The sequence below is a fragment of the Megascapheus bottae genome, chromosome 4 (assembly GCF_031878675.1).
Source record: "Megascapheus bottae isolate mThoBot1 chromosome 4, mThoBot2.hap1, whole genome shotgun sequence".
NCBI classification, from domain to species: Eukaryota; Metazoa; Chordata; class Mammalia; order Rodentia; family Geomyidae; genus Megascapheus; species Megascapheus bottae.
Genome location: NC_143512.1, coordinates 9,019,969 through 9,040,204, shown reverse-complemented (window position 1 = coordinate 9,040,204; position 20,236 = coordinate 9,019,969). Strand labels below are relative to the sequence as shown.

The 20,236-nt window shown below is 36.2% G+C and overlaps 1 pseudogene; it reads right to left on the bottom strand.

Moving 5' to 3' along the window:
- Positions 1-1,735: 1,735 nt before the first annotated feature.
- Positions 1,736-2,032, bottom strand: LOC150063945 (small cell adhesion glycoprotein pseudogene; annotated as a pseudogene).
- Positions 2,033-20,236: the final 18,204 nt, after the last annotated feature.

Below are 20,236 nucleotides of genomic sequence, written 5' to 3'. Positions count from 1 at the left end.
TTTTTCTTTCTTGGTATTGCTTTGGGTTTTCAGAGTTTGGTGGTTTTAGATGAAATTTAAGTCTGTTTCTTCTGTTTCTGTGGGGGGAACAGGAACATTGGAATTCTTTTTATAGGGATTGTGTTAAGTATGTAATTCACTTTGGGTAATATATTTCTTTATTTTCTATTGTTCATAGGACAGGCTTGGTGGATTATAAAGAATGTCTCTGTAGTTAACTACCTTCTCCACAATGAACATAGTCTCAACCCCACATTGGTAAGGTGCTGACACTTTTGATTTTGTAGGGCTCATGACCCTACAAAAATACATTTGAGGGTATGAATTTGATTCTGGCTGTCATGCCGGCAGAGTTCCAAAAGGACATACATAGCACCAGACCTATCCTTGGATACTTCCTTGTATCTGGGCTCTGTCTCTAAGCAAGCTACACATGCTCACTTCTGAGGTTCCACCCAAATCACCTCATCTACACCTAATCATGTCCATCCTTTTAATTACTCATAATTAAGCTTCACTTTTAACAATGAAGATGTTCAACTATACAGGTAGTAGGGGTATTTAAAATGATTAACTCTTCTTATTCGAATGTGGGAGAATTACCTAATTAGTTTTATCTTTTTCAGTTGCTTTCATCAAGTATTTTTCTTTTTATTTAGCTCATTTATTTCTTCATGTATCTTAATGTCCCACTTAGGTACTCAGCAAGGTGCTATTAGTTTTCTTTAATACAGGCTTTGAAATAAATTCAGGAGTACAAGGCTAAGATTTGACTATTTCCATGAATTTCTCTTTTAATGGTATAACATCTTTTTACCACACAAACTCTTCCAGATTCTGAGATTCAGAACCTAAAGTCAGAAGAGGCGGCAACTGGTTCTCCTCATCTGCTCTCAAATTTCGCTTGAGAATGCCTTAGTGTAACACTTGTATGTCTCCAGGGTTTTCTGAAAAATACTGGAACTCCTAGAATTCGGCTTGCCAGATTAACTCTTGAGTCTTTGGCCCTTATCTTGGGTGGGCCTGAACTTGGACCAAAGTATTATACTTTCTCTTACACTCACATAATTCTGGGAACTTGCAGCACTTCAGAGTTCTTGTTGCTTGGGCAACATATATGCAAAAAGAGTTCAGTAAGCTAAAGCGTCAGTGTGTAAGCAATGGTAAGTTCAAATGTAAACATAGCTCCTTTTTGCACCTGAAAAATCTTATTTCTGCAACAATGAAAAAGTTTAATTCAGATTAAAAAAAAAAGAGGATGAGGTTGTTGCGGAATATGGAAAAGGGGCTCAGAATAAGAAATGTAGCACATTTATCAGGAGGTAAGTTCCCCAGTTTCCTCTCCTTGCTGGCTTGGCCTTTTAGTGTAACATCCAACCCCTAAGAAAAACTATCCATGTAGAAGACTATGGGTAGGTGACCAGGAGGGACAGTAAATTAAGCTGCAAGCTCACTCTTTTCCCTCCTCCTCTAACCTGTAGAAGGCACATATTCAACTATTCCTTTGCTGGCTAGTCATAAATACCAATACTATTATAAAGGCCTGGTTAATGGCACCATAAGTAGCTTTCTTCACATCCCAGGTCCCTGGAGTTGGTGATACTGACATTTGGCCTTTGTCCTACAAGGACCTTGGATTTACCCACATTGACTGACTTCTAATGCAATGTTCATCTAATACATTAAATAGTGTGAGTGCTGGAGCCAGGAATTAGCTCTTGGGGTCTGGGAATTGTTAGATGAAATATTCTTCATTTCCTCTGCTCTTGGCTGAGTCAGTCTCCATAGGGAGGACGGCGTTGGGCTCGCCTTCTGCAGGTTCATAGGTCACGTAGCTGCCTTTGTTCTTGTACAGGTAAAAGAAGATCAAGATCACGACTGAGAGCAGGGTGGGGAAGACCACGGTGATCACAACTGCAGTGAGCGTTGTGCTGGCTTCTTCTGCTTCTGGAGACAAGGTTTCAGTAGCCTGAAGCATTGGGGTGGTCTTCAGCTCTTCTCCGGGAGAAGGCATGGTTAGGGGTCTGCTCATTGCTGCCAGGGGGTCACCACGTGGTGGGAGGACATCCACGCTGGGCTGCGGTTATGGCCCCCGTGGGAGGTGGGCGACCCCACTCGCGGGGCCTTTCCACCCCGCCCCCTCATCAAGTATTTTTAAATAGGATTCAGTATATAGATCATTCAGTGTCATGGTTAAATTGATTTCTTTTTTTTTTTTTTGTCAGTCCTGGGCTTGAGCTCAGGGCCTGAGCACTGTCCTTGGACTTTCTCAAGGTTAGAGCTCTACCACTTGAGCCTCACCACCACTTCCAGCTTTTTTTTTTTTTTCTATGTATGTGGTACCGAGGAATCGAACCCGGGTCTTCATGCATGCTAGGCAAGCACTTTAACCACTAGGCCAAACTCCCGGCCCGGTTAAATTGATTTCTAAGTATATGTTTGTTTCGGTGCTGATTGTTTTATGTATTTTGTCTTTATGTTTGTTATTTGTGTATCAAAATGCTAGTGATTTTTCAGATATGGTCGTTGTTTTACCAAGCAACTTACCAGCCATTGTGTATAAAGTCTCAGCGATGAGAGTTTAAGTTATCCATTTATTAATTTATCTGATCACAAAATAGACCAGAAGATTATTCTATGTTTTTAAGCCACAAGTTGGGCTGAAGATGATGGCTATATACCCCACAAGAAAGTTACCATCTAAGAGACAAAGCACTTTTAAGTGACATAAGAAATCCAACTGAACCTACAATGTAAAAAGGTAATGTAAGAGCTCATATCTGTAATTCCAGCTAGATCTGATGATTTGGGTTCAAGGTCATTCTAAGTAGGAAAGTCCATGATAATCTCATCTCCCATTATCTAACAAAAAGCCAGAAATGAAACTGTGAATCCAAGTGGTAGATCCCTAGCTTTGAGCACAAAAGCTCAGGAACATCATCCATGCCATCAAACCCTAGGACTGTCATGTGCACATATGTACACACACACACACACACACACACACACACACACACACACACACAGAGAGAGAGAGAGAGAGAGAAAACATGAAAGAACACACCAGCACAGTTCACATCAAGTAGAAGTCCCAAGGCTAGTTCACTTTTTATTCATTTCCAGTTTTACTGATCTGTATTCTAGCACGAGGATTCTGGAAATGAGGAAAAGGACAGTAACTTGTCAAAGAAATGGATCCTGTGCCGGGCAAGGTGACTTATGCCTGTAATCCTAGCTACTCAGGAGGCTGAGATCTGAGGATCAAGGCTGAAAGCCAGCCTGGGCACTAAAGAACATGAGACTCTTATCTCCAATTAACCACTAGAAAATGGGAAATGGCGTTGTGGCTCAAGGGGTAGGGTAGTGGTACCCTTGAGCTGAAAAGATCAAGGACAACGCCCAGGCCCAGAGTTCAAGCCCCACAATCCACAAAAAAAAAAGAAAGAAAGGAAGGAAGGAAGAAAGGCAGACAGACAGACAGACAGACAGACAGACAGACAGAGAGAAAGAGAGAGAGAGAAAGAGAGAGAGAAAGATAGAAAGAAATGGATCCTGTTTGGATCAAGATCTTCCCAGAAATTTGGCCATACAGGATGACTGAAGAGAAAAACAGCTTTTATTCATAGAATGTCCCATAAAGAGGCTACCCAAACAGCTGAGATCCAAGAAATAAAAAAAATATCGAGGCTTTTCAAATGGAAATCCCAATGATAAAGAAACAACCTTGAAGACTCCATAATCTCATATCCCATGATTGAAATGCACACTAAGTCAGTTAATATCTGCAGCCCTTTCTACTCCAAGACTCTAAATGGAGATTTATCTTATTTCAGTCCTCTTTCATCTTGGATCTCACACTAGAAATGGATGCTCCTTAAAAATAGTTAAAATGAGAGTGGAGCTGTTTTTGGAAATGAACATTAGTGCAGATTTTGCCCTTGTGAAAATAAAATTTTGTACTATTTTAATTCAGAGTCATACCAAATAACCCCAACAGTGATACATGATTACCTGCTTCTCTAGTATTTATCTTGCACAATAATATGTTTTAAATGATTTTAATTGGGTTTATGTTCAATTCTATAATTGAAAAACATTTCATGACATAAAACAGAAAGAACCGTGTTCCTTCTAGACTATAGTTTTAATCAATTCCTAATAGAGGAATGATGTTTCTCTTTTTACAAAACCCAGGCTTATTCTTATTTTACCATTACTGACAAAGCAGCATGGGCTAGACACATTCATAGATTGCTTAGACAGCTTTGTTGCTCCTGGCTGCAATGTTTCAGCCTTGTTAAGGGAGATTTCAGAAAGACCTGAGATCTAGGTACAGATAAAATACATTTTAGCAGCAACTCCTCTAAGTTGAGAAACAGACATCACCTTGCTTTTTGTCAGATTGACTGGATCACTTTGTTCTGCAGCCAGTTCTTAATGTGGTATCTCTTGGCCATACGTACAGGGATAATTCTCTTTTATGTGGCAGAGTGATCACTAAGTTTGCATATGCTTTCTTGCATTTTCAAAAAAGGTTAGTTTAACTCTAATTTGGTTAAATATTCATAAGAGAAAAATTCAGCCAATTGATTTAATATAGGTAATGGAATATTAAGCTATATTTTAAGTCAAGAATTACAGGTGGAATTGGGTGGGAAACATTGACAGAAAGAAGGAATGTGCTCATTGCCTGACACATGTAACTGAAATCTCTCTGTACATCACCTTTATAATAATTTTTTAAGTAAAGAAGACAATGACTCTGTGTCTTAAGAATTTTGTGAAACTGGTATAACCTGACTTTGATTTTCTTTATTCAATTCAGAGCCTAAATCATTTTGACAAGGAATTCAATATCTTTTTTTTATTTGAGAGGTTTTTTTTTCACAAAACTCTTGCCCTTTTACGCATATTTATTGAAGAAAGTAGTAAAGTTGCTATTTATTCCCTTCATGCATATATGTTGATTTTGCATCCTACAAGTACACAGAATCCACAATTGTGTGTGTATGTGTGTGTGTATGTGTGTGTGTGTCTAAGAGACAGAATAAAAATTTTAGCTTTTATACATATGGCAGCATGACATTTCAATGAAGGTAATATTAGTTCATCCTTTCTGATTTGGACACTTTATTTATGTTTCTTGTTAGTCATTATTAGTCTTGTTCTTGCTAGTCATTCTAAGCTGAACAGAAATTCTAAGAATAAGCATTACCTGTTATGTATTAGATATTGGTGGGAAAACCTTTTCCTGTTCCCAATTGATGTTACTTGTGTGAAGAGTTTGTTAAAATGGATTATGATTATGATTATGATTAATCAAGGAACAGTCTATCAATAACTAGAGCATTAAAAGTTTCAAATCAAGGAAAAAATGCTAATCCTCAACAAATATTTTTTATTGATTGAGATGATCTACAACTTGAGCCACAGCCCCATACATCTAGTTTTTGCTGGTTAATTGGAATCTCAGCCCAAACTGAGCTTCAAACAGTAATCCTTAGATCTCAGCCTCCTGTGTAGCTAGAATTATAAGTTTGATCGAACCAGCAGTAATAAGATTTTAGTGGATCTTTTTTTGTTGTTGTAGGTAATGAAGCTTGAACTGTGGGACTGGATGCTGTCTCTGAGCTCTTCAAAGCTCAAGAATACAACTTGAGCCATGGCCCCACTTCCAATTTTGTGGTGGTTAATTGGAGATGAGTCTCACAGCTTTCATGCCTGGACTGATTTGCAACCACGATCCTCAGATCTCAACCTCCTGAGTAGCTAGGATTACAGGTGTGAGCCACCCACACACTGCACAGTGTATCATTTTTTATGGGTTGTTGATCATCGTTTAGTAACATTTAACCAAATATTACTATTTGGTTAAATCTTTTTGTATCAATGTTCAGCAAAAATACTAATTTATGGATTTCTTCCCTTGCAATACTCGTTGAACCTGGCCTCATAAAATACATTTGAAAAGGTTTTGTTGTTGTTCCACCTCTATTTTTAAGAGATTTAAAAAGTATTAGTAACAATTTTTCTGTGGGTCAGATATGATGGTTCATGTCTGTTGTACAAACTATAAGGGAGGCCATAAAATGATAATGTTCAGAATGAAGCCTCTGGGAAAGAAATATTCTTCCTGAAAGGCAACTAGAGTTGGAAATGTGGATCAACTGGTAATGTATCTTCTAGGCATGCATGTGGCCCTAGCACTGTGAAAAAGTTGGTAAAAATAACATCTCTTTGAAATTTGGAGCTAATGTAGCCATTTTGTCTGGGGTGTTTTTTGGTAGAAGGATTTTAATTTTAATTTCAAGCTCATTGTTATTGTTCTGTTTAAGCTTCCTATTCCTTTCTTTTTCAGTCTTAGTAGATTATATTTGTCTACTATTCTTCATTTTTACTATTATAAAATTTGGTCAAATTAGGCCAAATAGTACAACACTCGGTGTAAGGACCTCCAGGATAAGCCATATAATAAGTGACTGTTGTCCTTAATGTACTATGTTATCACTCATCTCTTGCCATCCCTTGGTTATCTCATATTGTTACAATTTTTCACCTTGTCATCTGATATAGTTTATGTGTGCTTAATTGGTTATTTGAAATTGGATAGGAAAGGGGGGAAATCAAGATAAGCAGGGGGAGGGTGGGAGGGAAATGGGGACCATATCTGGAGAAAGGGTGTCAATGTCTGTGAAGTTATGCACCTTCTGTCCGGTGAATATAATGTATGTAACCCTTCTATTAATCACAATAAAAATATTTTTAAAAAATTTGGTCAAATACAATCATCTTTTTTGACACAACTATTCTAATGTCTACATTTCAATTTCTGGCATTACTCATTACTCACTCTTTGTCTTTATTCTCAGTTACTTTAGATAAGAATTTGTCAATTTGTTTCAAAGAACAGTCCTTGGACTTATGGATTTTTTTCAGTAGCTTTTCTGGTCTTCATTTGATTTATTTATGCTCTGAAATTAATCATCTTCTTCCTTTTGCTAGCTTTGTGCTTAGTTTGTTCTCGTTCTACTACTTGGCGGTGTATGGTTAGACTGTTTACTTGGGATCTTAATTCTTTAGGTAGGCATTTGTTACATAAAATTTCTTCTTAGAGTTACAAAATTAATATAGGTTAAGATACAGCTGGTAAGATTTGATATACTCTTTATTCCATTCTCGTTTGTTTTGTAATTTTTAAAAAATTCTTGACTTTTTGGTTGTGCTGAGAGATTTTGTTTAATACCTTCAAAGCTGTGTAATTTTCAAGATTCTTTCTGCTATTAGGTTTTATGTTGTGGTAAAAAGTAAAGTAAAAACAATATTACTAAATAAAAATCCCAAAAGTCTTGAATTTATGAGGGCCCACTTGTGTAGTAGTGTAATGTATTTTCTTCTTCTATTGGATAGAAAGCTCCATAAATATTCGTTAGAACGTTTTTTAAAATTTATTTATGATTCTTTAAATTTAATTGTATAGGTGATGTAGAGTGGTTATAATTACCAATTTGTTTTAAAGTGCAGAATGTTCTTATTAATCTTCTTTCTTGTTAGTCTCTCCATTAGTACAAGCTGTATATTGATGTCCCAAATAATGTAGTCTTCCTTGTTTCTTCTTTTATCCCCATTAATATTGATACCAAATATTGCAGAACTTCAGTGTTGAGTTCCTATGTTAATTTTGTTTTCCTTTGAAAAAAATGACCTCTTTAAATAAGAAGATATATTGTTTCTTTTTTGTTTCCTCTTGTTTTCTCAGTTGATTAACTTTTATTTCCATTTCTTTATCTTACTATTAGGCCAAGTTTTATTATGAGTCTAATAATTTTTGACCTCAGATCTTCTATATTGATATATTAAAAACCCTGATGTCTTTTTATTACTATTTGCATGAAATACCTCTTTCCATCACTTTCAACACATATGTGAATCTGGAAGTTCAACAAGTGTCATGTGGAAAGAAGTCATTGAATCATGTCATTTTGGAATCTGTTCTGATACTCTACAACTTTTCATTGAACAATTTAATCCATTAAAAATTCAAGTTTATTGTTGACAGCTAAGAACTCGATTCTGATATTTTGTTAACTCCAAATCCTTTATTCCTTCCTCACTATCAATTTGATGTGGTGATTTATGTAGGCCTAACTTTCTATCCATGTCCATTTCATGTGTATCTATTGTCATTTTTCCATTGTAGTTCTGATGGGATGATATGAAAGTCTTAGAGTTATAGTAAATCATTTTAAGTTAATAACTTCTGCCAAATAAAATGCTCAGGGATTTCTTTTATATAATTTCCAATTATATATCACTTAGTGGTCACAATTCATATTTTATTAAACTGAACATTTCTCAATAACTTATTGTAGCTATAATTATTTTTACCACTTTGAATTTTAATTTTCATAGTAAAGATATGAAAGAAGTACACATTTCTATTAATGTAATATATTTTCCTAGCTTTGAGAATGTACTTAACTTTATCCATGAGTTTTATACTTACATAGATTTTCACGAGCAGAATTAGTATTCTTTCATTTCAGGTAAAAGAACTGCCTTAAGGATTTCTTGTGGTGAAGATACAGTGGTTGTAAATTCTTTTCTCTTTTCTTCTCTGGGAAAGACTTTATTTCTCCTTTGTTTTTGAAGGACAATTTTGTCCCATAAAATATTCTTTCTGTACCTTGAATAATTTTATCTCATACTTCCTGCCCTTTAAGATTTCTTCTGAAGTTCTGCTAATAGCTTGATGAAATTTCACTTGGTGCTTTTCTCTTGCTGCTTTAACATTTTTAACTTTTACTGTTTTTTTTATATAGTATGTCAGTTTATCTTCAAATGTATTGAGTGCTTTTGTGTTTCAGGGACATGAATTTCTATACCTCACCCAAATACTTGGATAAATTTTTATCAGTGTTTTAATAAGCATTCTGTAATTCTCTTCATGTCTTCTCCTGGACACCCTTTCATGTGGGCATTTGTTCACTTAGTAGTGTCACATAAGTTTCATAAACTTTCTTTACTTCTTCTTTTTCTCTTTCTTCCTTCTGACCTAGTTACTTCAAAAGACCTGTATTGAAATTCATAGATTTGTTCATCTGTTTGATGTCTTCTGTCAAAATGTTCAATTGAATTTTTATTTCATTCATGGAGTTCATCTACTCCAAAGATCTATTAGATTCATTTTTTAAATTTTAAATTAAAGGTATTGTAAGGTAACACAAAAAAATCATGAAAGTAGTACACAGCAAAGGAAAAGACATAGACATACATATTTCAATACATGTGCATGTTATATATAGCTTAAAACAAATTACACCTAACTGTTGCCTCAAGTATTTATTATCCCTTTATGGTGAAAATATTCAGCACTTTCTTGTACTTTTTGTTAGATGTCAAATACATTTTCATTTCTATAGTCATGATGCTGGCGATAGCATGCCACCATTACTTTATCCTATCTAATTTTAACTAGTAACTATTGATATAACTTCTCATACCCTTCCTTTTTCTCTATTTTCCCCATCCTCCCTGAAATCGGAATTCTAATAAGACCCCAGATAAGTGACATCATGTGATACTTGTCTCAATTATTGTGCCTGGTAGATATGTGCCTCGTTCATTTCATTAAGTTTGAAATCTGTTTTCATTACTTCTCGTATAATTTCTACTTTTTATCTATTCTCAAACAAGTGACACAATTTTAACCCTTTCAGGGTTGGATTTAGTCTCCATTAGTTAAATGTACTGCATTTGCTTTATCCATTCATCAGTTTATCCACAGGAAGACTGTCTATTTCTTGGTTACTAATGAATAATACCATAAGGAACATGCAAATATAGAAGCCCCTTTGGCATACAGATTTCATTCCCTACTCTGTAATAAATTGCTGGGTTGCATGGCAATTTAATTTTTAATTTTCTGATGTATCTTCATATTTTTTACAATAAAGCATCAGTTTAAACTCAGTTCCTGACACCTGCTTAGCTTGAAGAAGAATGTGTAGTCTCTTGTGGATAAGAACCCTAACAAATAAATGTGTCACAACCTTCTGCAGTTTAGAGCAATGACACCAGTAGTTATGGCTGTTGATGATGATAAATAAAAAAGCTAAAAGTAGGTCATACAATTGCATCTACTTACAACCAGAGGCGGTGTACCCTCCCTACAATAGGAACCTGCCCTATGCCTCACCTATAAGCGAGTCTTTCCTTTCCAAAACCACTATAAAAGAAAAAGCTTGGAATTGGAGAGGGACATGTTGATTGAGGCAAGACAAGGTCAAAGAATCAAAAATCAGATGTTCTCATTAATTTGTGGAGTGTAGAACTAAGATGATGATGATGACGACGACAACAACAACAACGATGTTGATGATGATGATAATGATGATGACGATGATGATGATGATGATGATGATGATGATGATGATTATAGCAGTAATGGTACAGAGACATGAATATAGGAAGAGCTTTATTTTTCTTTAAAAATTTTGTCACAAGTAGAAGAAGAAGAAGAGAAGGAGGAGGAGGAGGAGGAGGAGGAGGAGGAGGAGGAGGAGGAGGAGGAGGAGGAGGAGGAGAGAATTTCCTCAAACCAAAACTTGAACAAGGCAACCATTCCACCAATGAACAGGAATTAATTCAGGGACAGGAGAAATTTAAAAAATAAGGTAATAGTATCAACTCAAGGAACTTAAAGTAATGATAACTTGTTTGTTGGGCACCAATTTCTTAAGCATGCAATTCTAGATGTTTCAGAGTTTGAGATCCAAGAATCAAAGTTTAAGCCCAACCTGGGCAGGAAAGTCTGTGAGATCCCATCTCTAAAGTAAATATCAAAAAGCCTGTCTGGAGGCATGGCTTAGGAAGGCATGCCTGTGGAGCACCAGTCAAACAAAGAAACTGAGCATAATTTAGGCCATGAGATCAAACCCCAGTATCGGAAAAAGGAAAGCATTTTAGCATGCTTATGGTGCAAAACAAAGTCAATTCCAGTTGAGGCCTCTCTAAATGCTACTTGAAAAGCCTGAAGTGCTTATTAAGATCTCTTTTCCTTAGTAGATGATTTAAAAAAAACTTTTTTTTTCATTTTACCCTGTACATATAAATGGTGAAAAGTCTTCCTTCTTTTGAAGATCAAAACTTTATTCTTACCAGGTAAACAATGTGTGGTACTGTGGCTCCTATTTTCTCACCTTTTGACCCAGTATGTGCCTTCAAGCTCACTGTTGACCTTGACACTCAGAAAGCCAACAGATTTTCTTCCTTTTCATCATCCACATGGCCCCAGACTGTAATCACTTTATTTCTATCTGAAGCCCAGGCAAGCAAACAGTTGGATCATCTCTGTTCTTCAGATTCAACAGAGGGATTTGTATGGGATGTACTGCCTCACTTTATGGATATGGCGAATGCTCTTACAAGAATCCTATGGAATTTTAGGGTTAAATGTACGTGTTCCTTTCTCTTAGAAATCCTGAACTCTGATATCCTAACAAACTTGGCAGCTACAAATTTCAAGCTTGTCTCTACAATCCTGTGAAGTTTCCAAAGCTTCATAATGCCAATTCTCCACCTTTTTATCTTCACAGTTGACTTGGCTCCCTAAGCTCTCCCAGTTTGTCAAAAGTTGATAGCTTTACCTAGCAGAGGAGTAACAGAGTAGTATTCTGTGTGTTTCTTTCACCTGAATGAGTGTCCCTTTCCTGAAATGTTGGGTTCACAAATTCTCACCATACAAGTATTGGTTTGTTTTTTGTTTAGTTTGTTTTAGTTCCAGTGCTAGGACTTGAACTCAGCGTCTTGGGCACAGTCTTTTAGCTTTTTCCACTCGAGGGTGATATCCCTTGAGCTTGGGCTTTTCTGGGTGGTGAAAGATCAGAATCCCTTGGACTTTCCTGCCCAGGTATAATTTTAAACTGTGATCCTTCTCAGATCTCAGCCTCCTTAGTGTCTAGGATTTCAGATGTGTGCCATTTGTCACCTGGCTAGCTACACATATTAAAATGTCCTTAAATAGATACGTATGTGTGTGTGGAGGATGTGTGTGTGTGTTTAGATTTTTTAGTTTCTGTCTGAGAACTACACTACTCTATCACAGCTTGAATCCTTTCTATGTTCAACTACATAAGACTTTTTGCGTGACAATATTCACCACTCTCTACTGCCTCTTGGCCTTCTAGCTTCACTCATTCCTAACTCAATTGCAGCGCAGAAACCAATTCAATTCACATCTCCTGGATGCCATTAAAAGAACAATATGTTCTCTGTATTTCAACTATGACAGAGGAAAGAAGCTTCTCAGGAAATAAAAGGATTTGTATTACATATAAAGCATTTCTCCATTACAGTCATTTTCCAGGACAGGCCTGGCAATTTTAGAATATATTACAAGTAGACTAGCTATTCCCTTAGTGTAGGGACAATGTTAGCCATTGGAAATGATTAAGAATCTTAGTGGTTTTAATGATTATGGCTTATTATGGCAACAAGAAAAGGGAAGAGAATGGGTTCATATTGAAAACCATCCCAATAAGAGACCTGGATTTCTGACCTAAGAACTATAAAGACCATCTGTTGGAGCTATGATAACATGTCATAGTCATAATCACACTGATAAAATATGGTAATGAAAATAGTATAGGTTAGTGATATTATGGTAGCGTGAGAGAGGTAGTCCCATTAGTTCCAGCAATGATAGAAAAATGGTCCATTGAAGAAATATGAATTATATCAGAGGACAATATTGGGAACATTTGGCTCTAGAAAAAATACTAATTTAACTACAGACTAAGGTAAAAGTAGAGGACCAGAGGACTTGGTGACACAGTAGAAGCAATCCATTGTCATATCTCATGGGTCATGGAAGTTCTTGGTAGATGTTTATATTTTATTCTCAATCTGGTTAGAGTTTTTAGCTGGAGAATGTTACTATTTCCTTTGAATACTTGAACACATTCCCAGAGAAGCTTATCTATGTCAGAAGATGAGCCTTTCCATTTATATAAGCTTCACCATTAATTCTGGTGCAGGCAGTCTTTGGGTCACCTTATGACAAACACGGTTTCAATTTCTGTACTCATTTGGGACTTCTTTACCTCAGCTACCTTCTTTTTCTTAATAGACATTGTCCCCAAACAATCACCACATTAAAGCCCAAAGTCTTCTTGCCTGTTGCTAATTCAGTGCACAAAGGGTATCTTTATTACTCTGACTGACGATAGCAACCCTAGGTCATCACCTTTTCAGATTGAATTGTAATCAATGTGCATTTAGTATTCATTTTTGTGATACTTCTATTGTGGAAATTCTATTGTTTCTCTTGCTCTTACCATGTCGCGTGGGACCACATTATTTTGTACTTTTTTTCTCTCAAAAAAACAAACAATCAAATAATCATAAACCTGCTTTATGAACAAATGCAGACACTAGGTTGAAAATAAGCTATACAAGTTATGAGGGAAAACAGGAGGGAAAACTGAGAGAGGGAAGGGGAAGGGCTGACATTGTCTGAAAGGAAATGAGCTCTTTACCTGATTTATGAAATTGTAAGCCACTTACATCATCTTTATAATAACAATGACAAAATTTAAAAAATAATACAAAAAAAACATTACTTCATGATCCAGGAAAAGAAAATAAAATCTGCTTTGGATCAAGTGAGTTTAGAGCTCAGAGCACTCTGAGAGAACAATGAATTGCTTCTCTTTGGGGAAAAGGTCTATGTAAATGGGTGGATGGATGAGTGGGTGGGTGTTTTTTTACTTGTGGGAACGGAGTGATATGGAATATGAATGGAAAGACTGAGAGAAGGAGCAAGCACATGTCTAAACTCCAAATTATGTATCAGATTTAGGAACTGGACTCCATTTTGGTCAGTATAATTTCTAGAAATGCTCTTACAGACTGTTACAAGGTTAGGCCCTTTCTTCCTAGGGAAAACAAGCCATCACACTTGATTTGACCTTCTGACCTTTTTAAAGTGCACTCTGTAGAACTCCCAGTCAAGTTTGTTTCCCATAGCAATTTCATCACTCTTCATAACTACTCAGGACAAGAAGGAAGAAAGAAGGGAAGTTTCTCATTTTAAAGGGGTAGTTGACTTCATCTGTCTGAATTCATACTGTCTGTGATGATTGAAAGTCAACCTTATTTTTTTCTAGTATGTCTATGGTACCCCAGGGCAAGAATCCAGTATTATATTTCAATTTTGTTTTTTGCTCTTTTCCTATCTATTTAGACATTGCAGTCAACTTTTTTTTTGCCAGTTGTGGAGCTTGAACTCATGGCTTGAGCACTGTCCGTGGAATTTTTTCTGAAGCCAGAACTCTATCCCTTGAGCCAGAGCACCACTTCTAGCTTTTTTCTATGTGTGTGGTACCAAAGAATTGAACCGAGGTCTTTGTGCATGCTAAACAAGCACACTACCACTAGGCCAAACTCCTGGCCCAGCAGTCAACTTTATTGATGAGATTAATTTGGAACTGGTACCTCACTGATTTGTTCATTTTACTGAACTGAGTGTTTTATTTGGGGGGAGGGGCTTTATGTAGATGACTAAGCTTGGCTCAAATCTGATGAATGATTTATTTGTTCAAAATATGCATACCATTTCAGTAATTGGAATTGACATTGCCTGTCAGGCCAAAATGCCTATTCTGGCATTAGAGGATTTACTCCTTGATGATTTTGTGTAATCATTCCATTAGTATTGAGACATTAAAATCAGATGCATATTATGATCCTACCTCAATAACTTGAAAAAGCAAGTTTCATCCCATCCCTCTGGCACAAAATTAATTAAAAAATACATGCTCCGTGATCAAATTGAGTACTAGGTAGGATCTTGTCCCTAAATATGTTACAGAAAATTGGTTAACCGGCCATATTTGTGTGATATGTGTGCATATATATATATATATATATATATATATATATATATATTCTTGCTATGTACCTCAGGATGGCCTTAAGGCCACTCTTCTCTGGCCTCTCTCTATCTTTGAAATAACTAAATAGTTAGTTAAGGTTCTCTCTAAATTGCCCTCCAGCCCTAAAATCTTGAGATGCTGTAACTCTCAAGATTATTATTTTATGGCTTGATAAACAATTTATTTCAGAAAAGTCTCTGGGAGAAATATTTTACTTCTAACATGAATTCTTTAGGAGAATTTAGTAGAGGACATGTCTTTCTTGTATTTTAAAGAATTAAGTATCATAGAAGGATGTAGTCTTTCAGAATCAGTTTTTTTTTCGATTATTACTAGAATTGGATGACATTTGGTTCATTTTTTCCAGAGGTAAAAATCAAGCAGACAAAATAGCCCAAACACTCGCTGCTCTGATTCCCTTTCAGTTAGAAGATAGGGTCAATCAACATACAGGAGATTCTAAAAAATCATTACCTTTTAACAGCACATTAATGGGAATGGAGTAGAGAGAGCTCTCTACTTTGTAAACGTGTCACTTGTGGACCTATAACATATGGCTCAACATCAGACAAGTGGAGGGAAGTTAAACAGTCTGAATGGCAGAGGCCAGAAAATGCTCATGGTGTAATCTCAGGGAGAGTGAGCTGTGCCCTGACCTACTTCCTTCCCTGCCTGCCATTTCCAGTAATGAGAATGAAGGCTCTGTCAGTGGGAGAGCAACTTTCTTATAACCTCTCAAAGAGGGTCCACAGCATCTTCTCATCACACGCTAATGACATGAGCAGTATTACTAGGCCACAGCCCCTCCCAGAAGGGAGGTGACCACACATTGCTTCTTTCCAGAAGGCTTTTGACAGGAGTTAGCAATTCATAGACATTTAATAAATACATCTTGCTGGAATAATAGTCATTAGGATACCCACTGGCGGTACAGTTCACAGATTCCTGTGCCTCGAAATCATCTGGGCGCACTTTAAGTGTCACTTCAGTTGACTTCAGTTTTCAATTATTTCTACTAATGGAAAGGAGTGGTAAATTCAAGGGAATGGACTTTTTCCATGAAAAAAAATTTTTTGAAACTGTTGTAAATCTTGATATGGAACTTTTTAAGAAAAGTGCAGACTAAAACTTAGCATATAGAGAGAATTGGAAAACTAGGATGTTTTCCCTTAGCATTTCCCAGTTCACAACTCTTCCATCTGTTAAAATCATTGCAAGCAATCCAGAGCATCACATTACTGAGAAACAATAACTAGCTCACAGCATGGCTAGCTTATATCTTCCAGACTTAGGACCTTGCTGCTCCCATTTAACACAGTACATATTTCTGAGCACTTACTGGATGTGTACCATTGAAGTGACCTAATACCACACTGTCATGAGCTGTCAGTCAGAGAAATCACATGCACTCTAAGTATAACCGCAATGCCTAGTGACTAAGGTGGCACAGAACTTTAGGAGCAGAAGTAAAGGTTGCAAGGCTGGAGTTTCAGGAGTGTCACAGAAAATACATTTGATCTTACTTAAAAATCTTTCAACAAGGTAAGGAAAGTAGAGGTAGGTTTCTAAAATGAACACGTAGTATGAATGTAGTCAGAAACTGAGTAATACAATAACTGTTTAAAGACTGAAGAATAATTGGATATGAATTAGAGCAATGGACTTCATATAGATGGACTAAGCAATGTGAAAAATTTCTAATGAGTTGGTTCTTCTGGGACTCCATGGCTCCAGGTTTAGCAAAGGTCAAAACCCCATGCATACCTTAGGATTCTGATGTTTGTGTGAAAAACATTGTGTATTTGGGAAGTATTTAGATTGTAGGTAACTAGCACTGAGTTGCTTTGCTCCCCTAGTAGGGGACTCAAAAATGTCAACCAAAATTTCTCTTTACTATCCACAAGTCAGAAGACACTCGTCAAAGACAGTGGTAAATATTATTTGCTAAATTCTTTCTAGTGTTTAAAGCGATGTGAGGAAGGTTTAGAAGATTGCACTTTTTTGCAAGGTACACACTCTGATCCTGATTGATACTTATGGACTCTAAGCTTCAGTTTCCTCACTTAAAAATGGACACAATTATGCCAACTTCATCGTGTTTCTACAAGAATACTATGGATTAACATAGTGCCTAGAATCCCTAGAATCTGACTCTTAGTAAGTAGTAAATTTTATTGTATTATATATTACACATAATAAATAATATATTATAATTGACATTATATATTATATAATATTATTATATTATATATTAATCATTCATATAATAATAATTTTATTCATATAATAAAAATCTCAGAGTGCAGGATGAGGTAAAGAATCATATAAGCTGGCTTGTGGAAGCTTATAATATGGATAAAATGGCTATTTCAAGGACTCAGAAGTTTAGGACCAGAGACTTGAGCTGGAGGGCTCTGTTGGGAAAACTTGACTTGGATTAACTTGATTTGGAGGGGCTGCGTTGGGGAAAAAGAAAAGGGAAATAAAAAATGAAAATGAAGATGTAAGATAGATTTTCAAGAGGACATTGTCTTCTCAAAAGTAACATAATGCCTCCTGCTCCAATGGTTTTTCTGTTGTTATCACTTCATTCTTGAGATTACAACCATTTACATGTTATGATTATGCTGTCTTACCCACACCCATGCAAGCCTAAGAACAGCTTATATACATGAGAAAGAATAAGAAAAATTCACAATCACAATGAAGAAAAAATAAAAATAGTTATAAATAGGCCTCCAAAGGTAACTATGATTACTTTCATGGAACTTCTGATTTTATACACAATATGCAGAAGTTCCCATTCTTATGAATTTTAAAACCTTTAGAATTACCTACAAATATACCTTTTCACTTTCTTCTCTGGGTGACAATTATATCATATTTCACTTATATCTTATTTCATCTTGCTATATCCTATGAAATGGGATAACTAACTTGTTTGATTGGCAGGGAGGAGTTATAGCTTATTCAGTTTCTAATATTGGATACCTGGTGTTTGGGGGTTTTGGTTAAATAGCTTGGATGTTATCCTAATAAGGAACAAAGGCTCATGAAATAAAACATCAATAACTCTTCTTTTACCTGGAGGAGAAGGAATCACTGTTCACCAGGTTGTAGAGACCAACCTGTGAATACAGCGGACCACAAATTACTAGGGCAGGAATCTAAATGCAAAGTTAAGGAACCTGAGCTGTAACTGCTTATGCCATAGAGTGAACAGGACTAGAGGCAAGAAACTTCACAGGACTCCAGGTGCCAGACCACGCAGGAGCGTACTTGAGAGTTTTACTTCTAAGAGTTTCACCAAGGTCTTATAGTAAGCACCAGAAAAACAAATCCATTTATACTTCCAGCAAGGGAATGAGAAAGTAGACATTTGAAATATATCAGAACAGCCTGTTCTTGAAAACAAGATCTAACCTAAGAAAAGATTATTTAACCAGAGATTCACATCTGGGGTTAGTAGGAGAGCCCAAGGTTTCTACTGATTATGACAAATGAGGGAAACCATTGAGCTTATGTCCCTTTGAGTCTGACTTACTTCACTTAATATGATTTTTTCTAAGTCTTTCCATTTCCTTACAAATGGGGCAATATCATTTTTTTCTGACAGCAGCATAGAATTCCATTGTGTATAAATACCACATCTTGTTGATCTACTCATTAACTGAGGGACATCTGGGTTGGTTTCATATCTTTGCTATGATAAATAGTGCTGCAGTGAACATTGTTGTGCTAGAGGATTTATTATGTCCTTGTTTCTGGATGATTGGGTAGATGCCAAGTAGTGGAATTGCTGGGTTATAGGAGAGTTCTATGTTTAGTCTTTTGAGAAACTGCCATACTTCTTCCCATAGTGGTTGGGCTCTCCTAGCAGAGATTCACAATAGAACAAAATCTAGAAACATAAAGCCATACAGTATGAGGCTAAATGTAAGGACCCCCAGGATATAGAAACAAAAGCCATATAATGAGTGATTGTTGTCCTTAAGGTACTATGTTATCTCTCATCTCTTTTGCTGTCCCTTGGTTATCTCATATTGTTACATTTCACCTTCTTACCTGATATATTGGATATATGCTTATTTGGTTATTTGAAATAGGATAAGGAAGGGGGAAATCAAGATGAGCGGGGGGAGGGGGGAAGTAAAATGGGGACCATGACATGTGAAAGGGTATCAATATTTGTGAAATAATATACCTTCTATTTGGTGAATTACAATAAAAATATATGAAAAAAATGATAGTAGTTTTCACAGTTTGTGGTACATACTTTTCCTTTATGTTCTCTTCTAGGGGTTTTATACTTTCGGGTATCCTATATTTGTCTTTAGTTTTATTTTGATTTTTTGCTTGCAGTATAAGGCAAAATTCCAGTTTTTCTTCTTACTTAAAACCAATTGTTATTTATGAAGCTACACACTAGTCCACTGAGTACATCAGAGTGACATGTCTGACTTTGTTATTTAATTCAAGCTTATCTTGAAAGAGAATAAAAAGTGATGTTCAATCTCCAGGTCTATACCATAGAAACACCCCAAAAAGTTTTACTTTTTTATTTTCCCCCAAATTTTATTAGTGACAATTAGTTGTACAAGGAAGCTTAATTTTGACAACTCCCTCTATGTGGACGTACAATGTGTGTAGTTCATACTCCATCAGTCTTATCTGCCTCCTTCCTAGATTAATCTGAACTTTATTGTTCCACTTTCACATATGGACATCAAGTATTTTGACCATATTCAACCTCCTTTATTCTGACTTTCATCCACCTTCACCTTCCTCAAAGCTCTTCCCCCTTCCTGCAAGGACTCAGATACCAGACAGGACTTGTTTTATATTCCTGACATTTATCATTTGTAGACTCTACTACTAGCTTCTCTTTCTTTTCCTTAAATGCATTTGTGTTTGACTTCCTTTTCAGAGCTGAAGGTCACGTTATTATTTGACCAGCAACGTGTCATCTATTTAATTCCTCCAGCCTTCATATTATGCACAAAAAGGGCAAGGTCTGAGTTGCTCAGAAATCTCACCACTAATTATCGGCGTAATACATAGAATGAGGGCCACCTTGCATCTGGCTCTTTCTAATGTTTCAAGTCATGTCTCAGGTCTAGAATAATTAAGAAGTTTGAGGAATGCTTTCAAATGTTTGAGTATAAAATGTACTTCAAAGGCGAATTTAGTTCAGAAATATTCTTGCAGATCTCCAGCTGCTGGAGAACAAGTCTGCCTTATACTTGAGAGTTAAGAGTGGCCTGCGAAATGTGTACCACAAAGAGCTGAAAGAGTAACAAGTA